The sequence below is a fragment of the Oreochromis aureus genome, linkage group 22 (genome assembly GCF_013358895.1).
Source record: "Oreochromis aureus strain Israel breed Guangdong linkage group 22, ZZ_aureus, whole genome shotgun sequence".
In the NCBI taxonomy this organism is placed as follows: Eukaryota; Metazoa; Chordata; class Actinopteri; order Cichliformes; family Cichlidae; genus Oreochromis; species Oreochromis aureus.
Window position 1 is genome coordinate 14,654,171 of NC_052962.1, and position 14,065 is coordinate 14,668,235.

General features: G+C 39.0%; 1 long non-coding RNA gene across 1 annotated transcript; it reads left to right on the top strand.

Annotated features, from left to right (window-relative positions):
* Nucleotides 1-5,775: 5,775 nt before the first annotated feature.
* Nucleotides 5,776-10,582, top strand: LOC120435855. Its single transcript, XR_005609974.1, has 3 exons — nt 5,776-5,909; nt 7,151-7,262; nt 10,491-10,582. It is a non-coding gene; the product is annotated as an uncharacterized LOC120435855 (long non-coding RNA).
* The last annotated feature ends 3,483 nt before the right edge of the window (nt 10,583-14,065 follow it).

Consider the following 14,065-nt stretch of genomic DNA (forward strand, 5'->3'; position numbering starts at 1 on the left):
CTTTCTTTAACATTAACTGGCAGATGTTAAAATGCTAACAGCTGTGAAAATCAGTTGCTGCACATCAAGTACTTAATTCAAAAGTTGAGCATTGAGGTATATTTTTTAACCCTGTGTTTGGCGAGGTGCGCCAATCCTGAAAGCAATTCTATTTGGGAAATAATTATTTTCAAAAGCCACTTTCACATCAGCTGTTGTGCACGTTTTCTCTAGCACAGACGTGTTTACCATACCCCCCCGCCCACATTCATTCTTACTGGTGTTTTTCTGCTGTTGCCAGTTGGCTGACTGGTAGCAAGTGTAGCCTACGGGAGATCTATTTTGTGACTAATGATGCCTTCACAGAAAAACAACATTGAATAACAACAACTTTCACAATTAATAATAGACAAAGGGACAAGTATTTAATGGTAGGAGCCACACTTACCCCAGAACATGACATTAAGGCACACATAATTTGTTCAATTATCTAAAAAATCTGAGGAGTGTGGCGGCCATATCCCAGGGCAGGAGCTGGCACAGAGAACTGTGATTATCCCTGGCAGTATGTGTGTGTCTGTGTGTGAATGGGCACTCTGTGCCTCAGAGAGACAACAAGAAAGATACGGTTCACATGAATGTACTGTTGTGCATTAATCGCAGAATATTTTTACCAGAGGTGCTATGATAGTGTGCTTGAACATAGAGTTCATACCATAAAAAATAATATGCAAACTCCCACCCACCCCCTTTTGAGGGATTCAGTAAACTCAGTTGTGTGGGGTTGTTGGACTTTTTCAGTGGACAAACGGTTTGCTGTTTTTGATACTATGATACTATCAATTGTTTCTGTGTAGTTTAGGCTCTCTTTCAGTTGATAATCACTGGGCCTCATTTTCTAACAGTGCAAATGCACAATTCTGTGCATTGGACGGTTTGGACAAATCAGTCATTTATCAATATTTTTATACTTCAATTTTAGTTTACAAACACATTAGAATAGCCTCTAACCATGACCCCATTTGTCAACCTCTCTATCACCATTACAAACAAGAGGGGGCAGAGCTGATCTGTGATATAGTTGAACACCCATCTCAAACCCATCTGTCACTTCTACCACACACCTCACCATTATTTTGCTGTCCTTATACATGTCCTGCACCCCACACGTACTTCTCTACCACTCATGCAGTCAAACAGTTCCTCTCTTAGCTTTTATTGTACTCTTTTCCCAGCAAAGTTCGGCCATTTTAGTCAGCACACTGCAATTATATTTTCAAAGTCATCTGAGAATGCTTCCACCCAGACTCTGTCTCAACTCCTACCTGAATTCCATCTTCCTTCTTCAACTTCATCCATGTAATACTTGGCTTTGCCTTTACTTGCTTCCTCTTCTTGGTTTCCAACGTCATCCTACAGACTAGCTGATGCTGCCTAAGTACATTCTTACAACACCTTGCAGTCTCCAATTGCTTTCCGATTGGACCTTCCTCCACTCTTATATGTCGGATCATGTTCCACCTTCTTCTTGGTACACATGTTCACTACAGCCATTTCCATCCTTTTACCATCGGTCCTTCTGCATTCCTGTCCTTGACACCATACCTACCCAACACCTCCTCATCATCTCTGTTTCTTTCACCATCTATACCATTAAAGTCCAATCAATCTCTCTCACCTGGGCACACTCTCTTTCACTTATTCTTTCTCCTCTGACATTCAACCTGTGGGGAACATTCAACATCACACCTTCGATTTCCAGCTTCAAACTCATGATCCCGTCTGACACTATCTTCACCTCCACAACACTATTTACACATTCTTCCTTCAAGATTACCCCTACTCCAAGTGTTTTCCTATCAATGGTAGAACTGAATCCAACTCTAATGCTCCTGGCCTTCTACATGGTCTCCTGCACACAAAATATATCTGACCTGCTTCCGTTCGTCATATGAGCCAATTCTCTCCCTTTACCAACCATATTCGCTACATTTAAAGTCGCTACTATTACCTCCAAACTTTGGCTTGGCTTTTGCTGCTTCCTAAGAGGTCTTATCAGTTTTTTCTTCAGTTGCCTTTGCCAACAGCAGCACAATTGTTGGGCAACAGCACGAGAGATGGTCATTGTTATCTCAGGCCCAAACTTATCTGGTATGGAAATCTCATTTGTGTGTTTGATCCCAAATGTTTGATTTGGCCAATATTTTACATTGGATGCTTTTCTTGACTCAACCCTTTCCATTTGCCTAAGCTTTGGACAGATACTAAGAGTACAGTGAACCTCCCCACCCCCATGGCCGGGTTTCTTTGTGCCCTCTATATCGGTGCATTAAAGAGTTTAAAAAACAAAAATCCTCAATCATTTCATTAAAATTCATCCCATTACTTTTCAATACTTTATCCTATCTCTATAATGAAATGCAAAACCCAAGAGACAAGAGAAACAAATGTTGTTATTAAATTATAAGCAAAAGTTTTCCAGCCATTTTGGGTCTTATCAGCTGTTCAGGTGAACTAATCCTTTGCACTTCTTCTTTCCTTCTTCCTTCCCTCCTTCTCCACTTACCATTTCTCTCCCCTGTGCCCAAATCTGTACTGTTATCCTTTTGTAGTCTGCCCAAGGCTAAGTTCATATGCAGAGAGGTATCTGTGGAAGATAAGGTCTATGCATTACTCTGACAGTGTGCAGAAGTGCAGAGATGCTACAAGTAAAAATAATCAGGGCACAACTCCATTCTGCAGAGCTGCAGGGCTATGCAGGCCAAGAAGAGAGATAGGAAGCGACCTAAAGGGAACTTCAAACTTTGCCTCACAGAAACACACACCTAGACGCACACACACTCACACAAATGAGAAAATAAGATACGAACAGAAGTACAAGAGCAGAGTTCTCCTTTTTCTCCCTTTTGCTTGAGTATTTGCAGAAGATCAGCTGCTAAATGTTTTATTCAGCAGAACTCGGTTCAATCTCTGAGCCCCTTTGATAACGGTACTACACAGGCCTAAAGAGCAGCGCAGCACAATAACAAAATCAAAAGAAAATGACCACAGAACACTGCAAGGGCAACAAAGTCCAAACAAAACTTGGACAGTTGATGATAAATCAGGAACATCCTTCCAACAAGATAAACTACGACTTTGTAAAACTATAAATTTGAAGTGCTTCTTGTGATACTTTTAGAGAGTAGTCAGGTTATGATGCCAGAAAAGTGGTGTACTTCTGTCAGCAAGTTGCCAGCAATAGTACTGGCAAACACTGCAGTAAAATCAAATCAAAAGCTCCTCTCATTTAAGGCCAAAGATCTATTTTGTCTTTTAAATTTGTGCAGTTATTGTGTTGTGTCTTCTAGGCCACATCAAAGAATCCAGTTACCCCACTAACTGAATAAAAATGAACAAAAATCCATTACATTTAAAGAAACTGCAATATGTTTTTGATAACTGGTAATCAGTGTTTCACATAACTTCATTGCAAAATTACTTTAATTTGGCCATGTTGGAGGGTTTTTGAGAGTGAACAGATGGCTTAAGGTCATTCCAGTGTCCTCTTACATAACCCGAGTGCACTTAAGCTTCAGAGCATGCACTGATGGCCTGACGTTTTCCTTCAGGATATTTTGATAAAGAGCGGAATTCATGGTTCCATCAATTATGGCAATTCTTCCAGGTCCAAAAGAAGCAAAGCAGCCACAGATCATTACACTACCACTACTATGTTTGACTGCTGGTGTGATGTTTCTTTTTAGGATGTTTTTTTCTTCTTAGTCCACAGAATACTCTATCAAAAGTCTTGGAGATTATCCAGATGTTTTTTGGTAAATGTGAGACAAGTCTTTGGGCTCTTTTTCCATTTGTGGATAATGGCTCTCACCATGTTTTTGTGGAGACCTAAAGCATTTGGTAGTGGTTAAATCAACAATTTGGTTCATTCTTGAATGAAAGAATACACTGACCAGCTCTAACAAGTCAAACAAAACTAAAGGAGGTAGGAGTATCATACCTCCAAAACCAAGAGACCCTTTATGAAAAGAAATATGGGGGATAGTCTAATGGTCACTACAGTGCCAGAAAGTATCTTAAGCACCTTCACAGTTCTGAATAATAATAAAAATTCTTTGGATAGATTAAACCATTTGTATCAGAATAGTGGGAAGAGGAAAGTGTGTAGGAGAGAAACATCTCATAATACAACGCATGCCACATTATATGTCAAACATAATGGAAGCACTCTGTATGTATGACTGTCAGTGGAGTGAAGGTAGTCTGGGACTGAAGGAAGAGAATTTTACACAAGTAATAAAAGTCATTCTTATGTTTAAAATTACACTTCTAGTTTAAGAAAACCCAAATGTTTTCAGTTATTTATTGCAATTCAAGTCGTTCAAGTCCAATGAATAGCTTGAAAGGGTACAAAGATAAGTGGTGAACTGCCAGAAAAAAAAAAGGTAAGGCCACCCAGAACTGAAAAATAATGTACATTTCAGAATTACACAAAAAAGGCCTTTTCAGGGAACACAAAATGGGTTAACACTTTAAAGATGTTCTGCAGCAATGGAGGTTGATCAAGCCTTGAAAGCTGATGCTATTAATTCCCACAGGTGTTCCAACTTTTCTGCATTACTTCCAAACCTCTCTGTCTGCATGAAAGCAGTGTTGGAACACGCTGTGGTACCATACCCTCGTGACCATCAGTTGAATTGTATTGTACTGCAGAAAGTAGTGTGTTGATACAAAAATGGCAAGAAAAAGGCAATTAACAGAAAGAGAGACGGACCATGATAACACTGTATATCTTTCCTACAGAGAAACTGCAAAGAAAGTCAAGGTGTCATTGAGTGCAGTTTCCTTCACCATCAAAATGCACTCAGAAAATGGGTCAAACTCTGACAGGAAGAGGTCTGGCAGACCCAAAGCCACAACTGAATCAGAGGACAAGTTTCTGAAAGTTAACAGCTTGCATGATAGGCACCTCACAGGACAACAGCTTCAAGCAGAGCTTAATAGTGGTCATAGTAAGCAAGTCTCAGTTTCAACTGTGAACAGAGAAGACTTCGAGCCACAGGTTTAACAGGGCAAGTTGCAGCAAGAAAGTCATTGGTAATGTGACAGGTTGAAGGACTACTGTTGAAGGATTACTGCATATAAAACTGTTCAATTAATACTAATTCATATCAGATAATATAAGGACAAAAATAATATAAATATGGTAAGAAAATGGTTAAGAGTTTATTATCTTTCATGTTATATTAATGGCTTTCATGTTACTTAAGAGAACTGCAATCTATTCATCAGTGATCGGCTAGTGAGCCTTTTCTGGGATCGATTAGTAGTGTCTCTATTCTCCACTAGGGGGCTTTCGCGCGTTCTCCTCACTGCAATAAACGACTGCATGAGAGACCAAGTCATAATCACTCTCGTGATTCTTTTCCCCCTGTTTTCAGGTAAAAGTGTTCAAAAGTTGATATAGTTCCAATTTGTACCCCGTTAAGATATTTAAGAGGTAATCCTTCATTGTTTTGTAAGCTTTAGAAGCATTATATTAGAGTTTTGTGCACATATACGTGGTGGTTTTGAGCCTCAGTTTTGTACTGTGTAATGGCCATTAAGATAACGGCAGGAGCTAAAAACGCCGCTATTGTAAGCCATTTTGTCAGGAAACCTGTTCTGGCATATATAGTAAGCACTTTAGTATTTTGGTTTGTTATTTAGTGTTTTTCTTCCACCATGTGACATTAAGCAGTACAGAATGTGAAACGTTTCTGTTCATTTTCACTGCAATAAACGACTGCATGAGAGACGCAAGTCATAATCACTCTCATGATTCTTTTCCCCCTGTTTTCAGGGGTGTAACAGTAAGACGTCAGAATAAGACAAAGAGGCTTGCCTGGGCCATGAAACACCGCCATTGGAATACTGAAGACTGGAAGAAGGTATTTTGGACCGATGAATCAAAATTTGAAATCTTCGGTTCATCACACAGGATCTTTGTACGGCGTCGAGTAGGTGAAAGAATGGTTCCACAGTTTGTGGCCTCAGCTGTCAAAATTGAAGGAGGAAGTGTGATGGTCTGGGGCTGTTTTGCTGGATCACTGAGTTGTACAGAGCAAGAGGCACCGTGAACCAAAATGGCTACCATAGCATTCTGCAGTGCCATGTAATACCCTCTGGTATGCAGTGTTGGGAAGGTTACTTTTAAAATGTATTCCATTACAGAATACTGAATACATGCCCCAAAATGTATTTTGTAACGTATTCCGTTATGTTACTCAATGAGAGTAACGTATTCTGAATACTTTGGATTACTTAATATATTATCATGCTTTTTACAACGACGTGAATTTTCTATTGCTGTGATTTATTACTGTTAAGTAGTAATGGGACCTCTGGCTAATACGGTGGGTTCCGTGTCGGGCTCGTAGCCAAAAAATAGCTTTACTTTGTTGTCTGGGTCAACTTTGCTTGCGAGAGAGAGAGAGGGGTGTTGAAAGGCTGCTCCAACGGAACCTATTGTTTCGGAGGAAAACACGAACACAGTGTACAGTCGAGTCATAATAGCGTACTTACAACTGGGCTCGTCAGGCACTCTTCTTGGCTGCAGTGGTTATTATTATATTTACATGCTTCCAGCTCCCGTTTTTGCTCGATGACTACTCGTACTTTTCCACTCGCCTTTTTCTCCCTCCTCACGCTCACAGACACATAACAGGTATGGCAGTCCATTCTCCCTGCAGCACGGACTACACTGCCCATGATGCTACATTCTTTAGAGCTATACCTTTAGCATTCTGCCTATTAGCTTAGCACAACAACAACAACAAAAAGGCGCTCTCTCACCCGGGAAACACGCTTGAAAACATGGAGTGGCCAGCACAGTCTCCAGTCTTAAACCCCATCGAGCTGGTTTGCGATGAACTGGATGGAAGAGTGAAAGAAAAGCAATCTACAAGTGCCACACGTTTATGGGAACTTCTGTAACAGATATGGGAAGAACTTTATGAAAACTATTTGATTTCTATTGTATAAAGAATGCCAAGGGTGTGTTCAACTGTTATAACTGCCAAAAGTGGCAACTTTGATGAGAGAAAAGTTTAGAATACATTTTGGTCTATAAATTGATTCCATCACTAATAAACTGTTATATTTATTCTATTTAATTCTTTTTGATATCCAGAAAGAGTCATCTTGAAATGGAAATGAGGTGGTTTCTGCTGAAGTAACCGATGCCTAATAACTGAGACACCACTAACACCTTAAGGTTATCCTGTGTTAATTTAATGCTTGAGGTAAGCTCCGTTCTGTTCCTCCTGTACGCTTGACGCTCACACAATTACAGCTTTATTTCCAGCACTGGCTGTTGCCGTTACTCCCTCCCCCACATATTCACCCTCCCTTTTGCTTTTCAATTAACTGTGACCAATATGCGTTGTAGTCGTTCCAGAAATGACACACCACCACCACCGCTATCAGCGCCACCTGTAGAGCACGACTGTGTTAAATAACAGTTATACAACAGATGTAGTTTCAGCCAAGCAGTCTGAATAATCCGAGACTCATCCCGCCTCTTCTGATCATTCCCATGATGCAACACAGGGAACACACTACACCAAATGTGGGAAATGGGACTTCTCCTTTACTGTCCTTCCTTCAGAGAAGAAACTCTTCTGACATGGCACATAATGTGGTAACAGTTTTAAAGAAGCAAAAATACCTAAAAGGACTTTCTAAACGGTGACTCAGCTAGGACTCCTGCGTAACCATATCATTGTTTTGTGCACCTATGCAAACTCTCTCTTCTTGGGTTATGTGTATGTTTGAGAGAGGGGCAACGTTTCACAGCCAAAGGCATCACTATTATCCAAGCTGACTTATTCAGGGACATGGTGAGGTGTGTGTGTACGCGAAAGCGAGGCTGACATGGTGAGCGTGTCATTCTGTAGTGTGGCGACCTCATTCTGTCATAGTGCCAGAGCGCCTGCCTCACGAGCAACCCTGTCACCATGACTCACTCATGCATAAACAAACACACAGACACACACACACACACATATATTGTACACACAAAAAACGGCATACAGCTCACACATCTGTTGTGACGGATAGAACTATACTTTTTGGAGGCAACAAGAGCACTAATTCACAGTTACATCTCTGCAACAGTGTATACTTTTAGTACTTTGATACTCAAAATGACAATTGAAGTTCATGGAAAACTAACTGCACTCCAGGAGTATTCAGTCATTCATTCAATGATACCAAAACTATAAACGTAACACAACTTTTTACAACATTTCAAAAATACAAAACAAAACTTCCCATTATTCAAGTCTACCTTCTTCCTTCTACTCACATGGTTACAGGTATATGAAGGAGTTATTTAGTACAACGTGACAGCACAAGATTGCATGAGTGGAATGTTCAGTCAATTTTCTGCTGTCAGTTCTGTACATTATAATCAATGTTAAATTTAATATGGTCAAGTATAGTATTCACATGTTATTCAGGATAACTGGCTAGTGATTGTTATTCCACCCAGAGCCCTTAACTAAGTCAGAGTTGTCTCAGCGGGTGTTAGAATTCAGTATTGTCACGTGGGTAATGTAGCCTTCAGAAAGTTCCCGAAAGTGCTTAGCGGGCAGTTGAAATGTGTGCTGATATATCTTTATAGCGTGGCTAGCATATGTTGAAAACTTCCGGATCTACTGCAAGACTCAATGATCCACCATTGCTGTAAAAAAAAAAAAGGTCCACTGGAGTGAAAGGCGATGGCGTGACTCTTCCATTCAGCGGCTCTGATTCCACCATTCCATGAAGTTACTCCACTAATACCAACCTAACAGAGACAAATCCTCAGTCCCTTCACTGCAGCTCAGCACGAAAAGCTGTGTGTGCGGTCAACCAGCAACTTGTCACGGATGGTGATCCCTGATGCAGTTAGCAAAATAGCTGTTCCAGACGGCTAATTTCTGTGTGTACTTTCAGTCAGACTGGCAAACAAACGTTTAAATAATTCATGTAATGATTCATGTTTGGTTGTGTAAAGCCCAACGTTAACATGAACCATAGGCCACAAGAGCCACATTAATAGGGGATTTGCAGGGTTGCTAAGATCAAACAGCTACTACTGCATTAAAGTGACAATTTTATGAAGTGCCCAGAAAAAAAAAACAAGCAAACATTTTAACGCCACATTTTTCTACATGATGTTTGTATTGAAATATCAAATTTTTTTTTCAGGTGTTATTAAAAACTAGAGTATTAACTTAACAGCTATGCCTCTTGACATGCAAAAAATGTTACTCAGAAAAGCTGCTAAATAGAATGACCTCAAATTCTTCCCACTTCACTTTGATAGCTGTTTATACAATCTGCCTCTATATTCAATACTTGTTATAGTATTAATAACAAGTTCTTAACATTGCAGCTTGGTAAGAAGTGAGGCAGATTGTGGGTTTTAATGGAAGAAAAGGTCTGTAAACTTAGTGAAAAACTAACTGAAGTACTCTTACTGTCACATTTCTTAAAACACTTGAATGCAGCATCTACTTAAAGAAGCTTTTAGCTCCCATGCAAACAGAAAAAAAGACTAAGTTGTTTTTTGTTTTTTTTAATCACACCATATTGCTTCATATCAAATAGTTTGCAGTCTATACCATTTTAGTCCTCTCTGTCTCACCACAACATCATCTTCAGCATTACTGAGACTGTTTATAGACTGTGGGGAAATTTGAAGTTGGACTTTTAATATTTTAATCTCTGTAACCAGCTGCAGATTGACAGTAGAAATTAAAAATGTTACTAGCATTTCTGTGAGGTGTGGGGACTCTGTGTTATACGAGATATACATGGCAAGTATACTGTACATAAATACTTTATGCACCACTGCTCAAATGTTCTGTCATGTCCCCTGATTTACGAAATTTAAGCAGTTAAAGTTCAGACAAGCTTAAATGATGAGCAAAAGTCATGAGCCACCCCTTCTTTCTTTACATTTTAATAGGAACTGGGAAATAAGTCCAATGATTTATTGAAAAATGTGCAAACATACATGGAAATAAAGTATATGTGACAAAAACAGTTTTTCACAATTCTAGCAAGCTTGAAAGTCAGTATTTGGTATCACCATTGATATTCTTCAACACATTCTGAAATCCCTGTAATTTCTTCAAGTAGTCTGGGCTGGTGTTTGTTCTGTTTTCTCTGAAGATGATCCCACACTGCTTCAGTTGAGGTGGGCTGTGGGGAGGCCAGTCCATGGCTGATAGTGTTCTCATTGGGTGTTTTTCTGTACAGATATGGACAGACATTACCAATAAGACACTTTCCAGATTGCATGGTGGATGAAAATCTGATGGTACTTTTCTGTGTTTATAATGCCATCAATTTTGACAATATCCCCAACACCAGTGACTGAAATGCAAACCCAAACCATGACAGAGCCATTGTCACTCTTTGTTTTAGTCTGGTTGTGTAATTTGGCTCAGCCTTTTCTCCACGTGTCTCTTCCTTGGCAGCCTTCCACTGAGACTATGACAGATGATAAACTGAATGACCAGATGCATCTCCCAGGTCCCATGTCAGGTCTGTGCTGTACTTTTTTTTTTCCTTAAGGACATAACTTTCAGATACTGTTCATCTGCTGTAGACAGTTCTTTTTTTTTGCCTCCTCTCCAATTCCTCCTCTTCTTTGTCCACGACTTTTCCTATTGCTGCAGGCTTTAGGCAACATTGTGTTGGTACAAAAATATTATTTTTTGTCTGTTAAAATGTGTTATCTTTAGAATTATTCATACATTCAACTAAAGAAATGAAAAAAGTGTGTTTTTTGTGACATGCAAAGGCAAAGTGGAAAATGAGTAAAAAGCAGTTAATATCTAAAGAAAAACTCAAAGAAAATCTTGGACAACTATTGCTCAAGGCCACTGTAACATATATGCTTCAACATTATTCATTTTAGAAGCAAAATACAAAGAAATACAAAGGCTCAAGCTTTTTGCACAGTATCATAAATGTTTATAATAAACTGATGGGTAAAAACTGTTTGTATAACCAAAGCAAACAACAAAAAAACAACTTAAAATCAAGCCTCTTTCGGGGATTAAGAAATTGCCTTACTACCAGCTTTAATGTTGTGTAACTGAAGCCTTAAAGTTTGCTACCTATGTCCCACTTGTTGTAGATGACTTACAAACCTGAGTTTAAACGGAGTCCTGGAAGGACGCAAAGAAGGGACCATAATGGGTAGAGTTTGTCACTTCTCCCTGTGCCCATGGGTTCTATCCAGGTACTCTAACTTCCCTCTGCAGTCCAAAGGCCTACTTGTTACATTAAATGATGATTCTATATTAGCTGTAGGTATGAATTTGCTCAGGCCCCGCGCAACCGTTAACTGGATAAGTGTTTAAGTAAATGTAAAAGTTATTTTCACAAAAAAGTCTTGTCCTCCACACATAACTGTCCAGTTTTTATTGCAACATTGTCCGATATTTAATCAATCAAAACCGAATTAAACATTGATTACAGTTATTTAATTCGGTGCATTAAAAAGACTGTTCGCGTATCTTTGTTATCTTTGCATGGAGTTTTCCCTTTAAGGTATTCATTTCAGTTTGAAAATGATGCCACAAAAAAGCAAGCAACATAGGCCCATCAAAGGAGATAGATTTAATGAAGCCTAATGACCTCATTTGAACAACAGAGGCCAAAAATACTTGATTTAAACTCTTTTCGACTATATGGGAACATTCAAATCAGTAGGCCATGCAAATTTAACAAACTGCCTGCAGGACTGGTGGGTATCTTAGACTGAGCTCAGAATGAGCTTCGATCACATCCCAAATCAACCAGTTTCTGTCATAGCCTGCATGTCACTGTGTAAATTGCTGACAAAAAAAGTAAAGCTGAATATGTTTCAGTAAATGTTCATCATAAATGGTCTGCCTCACATTTTAATAACCCTTCAGAGTGTGATAAATTGCAGATCTGTGTAATCTAATCAATCAACACATGAAAATAGCAATGTACCATACGAATGTAATGTGCCTTTTATGAGCTGTTGCGTCCCATAAAGCAGGGAACAGGTAACAGCATCACTAGCAGTGTCTCCTGAGCACATAATATGTATGAACATCAATTGTTGATATAGATGATAACCACACTCCAGCGCATCCCAGCATTCCAGTCAATCTCCTCCCAGTAGGGTAAAATATGGGTCATTTGAGCATGATGCATTGAGCAATGTAATCGCTATGACCAAAAGAAGAGCCTAAAGCACTCAGTGTAACACCTCAGGGGTGTCTTCAACCACCCACTTCCTCACAGGGCAGACAGTTGGGAGGTATTGTCCAGGATGGAGTTCACTTTAACCCTGATATTCCCATCTGCTCTTGCCTCCGGGGTGTCCAGCCTTCACAAGACAACCATGCTTTTTCCTCACCAGGATTATTAATCTTTCCTGCAGTGACTGTCTTGATGGTTTCTATCCAGCTCATGCTGCAGAGAACAGTGTACTGACCTCTGACTGGTAGAACATGTTGAGCAGACTATTACAAGGATCCAACGCTTTAGGGGAGCTAAAGTTAACTTGGTCTGCTTTGTCAAGTGCTACTAGTGTTATTGCATTACTTTCCCATGGTACTAGTTTTCTTTTATTGCACAAACACAAACGCATAAAAATGAAATTTACAAGAAGGATTCTTGTAATTATATAGCTGTGACATTAGTTTTGGCTGTTATGGCTTTTTTTTTAAGCTATAGATTTTTAATAAAAGACCAAAATAGCCATCATAACATTCTGTAACGTTGGTTGGCAAAGCCTTATTTGGAAGCCTTAGTAATTTGGCCACCACAATATATTTTTTCTTTTAGACACTTTGTCATTAGTGCAGGGTGGATTCTACTGTGAAAACAAGGACTTTGCATGTCACAAAAAAGCCACTTCTTAAAATATACACTGTCTGTTTTACTCTACACAAGGCCATAAATTATAAAATTCTCACCATTTTGTACTAAAAAAGACTTAAACTAGCAATTGAGACCATAGACCCATCAGGAAGGTGTTTACTGAGGTTATGAATCATGTAAGGTAGGAGGTAATTTGCCCCTAGACTTCAATAAAATTGGATTTATTTTTGCAAACACAACAATCCCCTACTGTCCATTGCAAAGAATGCACTTTTATACATTCAGGTGGGCCTGCTATGTACATCTTTAATACACATTTTTGGAATAAAACAAATAAAATATGTTAACAGTGCACAGTAGATGCGCCTGTATCCCCCTTCCTTTTTTTCTTTTCTTTCCTTTATTTTTCTGTAAAGACAATCTATTGTATTCTGAGGGGGCTCTAAGGGTTTGAGTGCATAATGATGTATAACCACTAGAAAAAAAAGGAATCGCAACATATGATGCGAGGTGACGCATGTAATCTCAGCAGGAAACAGCACTCTTGGTAATTTTCGGCAGTGACGCATTTCAACTCCTCTGAAAAGCAGAAGTTTTACTGTAATTGCTCTCAGCACACAGGCATACACAGGTTCACAAGTTGTAAAACGACACATTGCCTTTTTGTCTCACTGACACCAGAATCCAGGGCCCATGAGCTCCAGGAATGGAAAATAAAATCGCTCATTTCAGCAAATTTAAAAGCACCAATCCACGGGGAGGTGACTTCATAAGATCTGATTATTAACATAATCATTTCCCAATTGACAAGTAAGCCTACGGTACCTGTTCCACTCTTTGTTATGCATTTTCACAAAATTTCACACCAGCCAGGCTCAAGCTCCAACAATAATACATGTGTGTGTATATATATATATATATATATATATGTATATATATATATATATATATATATATATATATATATATACAGTAGTGGCCTGTCACTGATATAGATGATGCTGTGGAAGATTTTAAATAGTACAATAATGTAAAGAAGAATCCTTGACAGCAACCTGCCAAGACATTTAAGAAGAAGTAAATACACAGAACACCTAACAACTACTTATCTATGTCTTGCCTGTGGTGCATTAAAAAGACTGTTGCATGATATCTGTATAATATGTTCTCAATTATAGCAGTTTAA